The sequence below is a fragment of the Octodon degus genome, unplaced genomic scaffold (genome assembly GCF_000260255.1).
Source record: "Octodon degus isolate 3935 unplaced genomic scaffold, OctDeg1.0 scaffold00283, whole genome shotgun sequence".
Lineage (NCBI taxonomy): Eukaryota > Metazoa > Chordata > Mammalia > Rodentia > Octodontidae > Octodon > Octodon degus.
Window position 1 is genome coordinate 1,809,476 of NW_004524859.1, and position 2,896 is coordinate 1,812,371.

The window sequence follows — 2,896 nt, forward strand, 5'->3', positions numbered from 1 at the left end:
AAATTCTTTGCCAACTTAAGGCCTGAGAAGATAGAAGATGGGTGCTGTCTTATGTTAGGTCTCTGTGCTCATTCTGAGGTCCACAGGGATGTTGCAAGGAGAACACACACCCACTCCCCTCTGGGGAGGAAAGGGATCCAGTTAATTTTGGGTTTTTTGTTGTTGCTGTTGTTAATTTTATTGAGAAAAAAATTGCAATGTGACAGATTCAAAATAGGTTGGTAGGAGAGTTACAACAATTAATACTTTGCACATTGTTGTCTTTGTAGTAGCCATTCATAGCACAAGATGCAGACATGATATCCTGTCCAAACAATACTAGTATAGATCTTTCTTCTTATTGAATTCAGAGAAAATAGCTATATATCCATCCTAACTATTTTGTATATACAGATACAAAATTGCCCTTCATTTATATCACCTTTCTTTGTTCAGTTTTGTCAGAGATAGGTATTCCATGGCTATCCAAATATTGCAGGTGCATGAATTCAGCAAAATATTCCAATATAGTCCAGTACTCCACAATAGTAGTGGGTTATCCACAAGACTGCTAATGTCCGAATCTGATGACTTGATACTTCCACAGCTCAGCATACAAACATGGCTTCACTTTTCATACGTCGTTTCTACACTTTTCTGCTGCATGGTTAAGACCAAGATAAAGTAAGAGCTATATAACAAAAAATGTAACTTTTGTATCTGAAAAGGTCAGTCAAAGCACCTCAAGATTTATCCTGAAACTCTGTACCGCACTTTATAGATCCTTTGTCAGTGTCAGCCATGTGGATGAGTCAGGGCCATTGCTTGACCAATTTGCTCTCTGAGAAAGCCTGAGAGAACATTTTCTTTCCATGTGACTCCCTTTAGGCACACACTACAACATTGATCACATTCCTCTGCGGTCTCATAATCTCCTTGATCAGAAAATTTGGGGCACTACTGAGTTACAGGATGTTATAGTACAGGTTCTTCTATGTCCTGAGTCCTCACTGACCTTGAAAGGCTAGGGTCAAAGTGTTGGCTGTCTTTGCAGCCCTTCTTTTTCTCTAATTTTTGGTCTGCAAACTTAGGTTCTTAACCCTCCAGAAGAGAAGCTTATTACTGCCCTACAACGTATGCAGCTGGGTTTAATCTCACTATCTGTCTGAATATCAATCATCTTAGGCATAAGATGGAACATCTTTTAAAAAAATTTACTTGGGATACAGTCTGGCCATAATTGGTATGTCATGACAAGCACTATGTATTTAGAAGACCAGAATAACAGGCATTCCAAGCATGACCCCACTATTACACATTGCTGTCTTTGGTGCAGTCACTCGGTTCACATGTACCAACATATATAGTTAGGGTGAAAATCCCACCCAGTAACTGCTAGATTCAACAACCTGCTGATAGTTCTCAGGGTCATTGTCTTACCCATCTTGTACATATAAATGTATGGATTTGTCCCTGTTATGTTTCCTAGCTTTTCTCCTTGCCCTCTTTTTTGTTGTCTAATCCTCAAGTTCTTGATTTCCTTTTAATTGTGTTATACCTTTATATTTGTATTTCTTCTTTTGAGTTCTTATATTAGGGAGGCTATATGATATTTACACATGTGTGTCTGGTTTATTTCACTTATGAGTATATCTTCAAGTGGGATCCACTTAAATATGAAGGCTTCGAATTTATCATTCTTTATAGCTGAGTAATGTTCCATTGTATAAAAATGCCACATCTTTTTCACTCATTCTTCAGGTGATGGGCATCTTGGTTGTTTCCAAGATTTGGCTATCACAAATTGTACTGCTATAAACATAGGTACACATATATCACTATAGTATGACGTTTTCAGTTCCTCCAGAAAAATTCCCAGTAGAAGAATAGCTGGTTTGAATGAGATTTCCAGTCCTAGTTTTCTAAGGAGTCTCCACACTGATTTCTATAATGGTTGCACCATCTAAATTCCTACCAGCAGTGAAGAAGGGTTCCTTTTTCCCCACAGCCTCTCCAACATTTGTTGTTTGGTGATTTCTTTATGATAGCCATTCTTTCTGGGGTGAGATGATATCTCAGTGTGGTTTTAATTTGTATCTCATGGATGGCTAGTGATGTGGAGCATTTTTTCATATATTTATTCACTTCTTTAATTTCATCCTTTGAGAAGTGTGTGTTCATCTCAGATGGATACAGTTAATTTTATTTATTCCTCAGTAAATGATTGAATAATGTGGAGTAGTGAGTCATATGGCCAAAATTATTAATGCAACATATTTTGCACAGTGAAATAAAATGAAAGATGAATATGTGTAGAACTTTAAAACAATCATTTCCAGCATTGATAATAAAAACACATTATCACATGGAAAGAAAACATTCTCTGAGGCTTTCATAGAGAGCAAATTGGTCAAGCAATGGCCATGACTCATCTACGTGGCTAACACTGACAAAAGATCTACAAACTGGGGTAAAGGGTTTTAGGATAAATCCTGAGGGGATTAAACTGACCTTGTGAGATACAAAAGTTACATTTCTTGTTATACAGGTCTTATTTTATCTTGGTCTTAACCATCCAGCAGAAAAGTATATAAACAAGGTATAAAAAGTAAAGCCATATAAATATGTTGATCTGTAAAAATTTCAAGTCAACAACTTCTGACATTGCCAGTCCTATGGATAAGCCACTACTATTATGGACTACTGGACTATATTGGGTTATTTTGCTGAATTCATGCACCTACAATATTTAAATGACAGTGGAGGGGGACTGGTGAGATGGCTCAGTGGTCTAAAGCACCTACTTAGAACAAGCTTAGCAAAGCACATGGACCGCGGTTCAATTCCCCAGCACCACATGCTAGCCAGCCCCGCCCCCCAGTGGGCTGAGCTGGCCACACACACACATACACACACA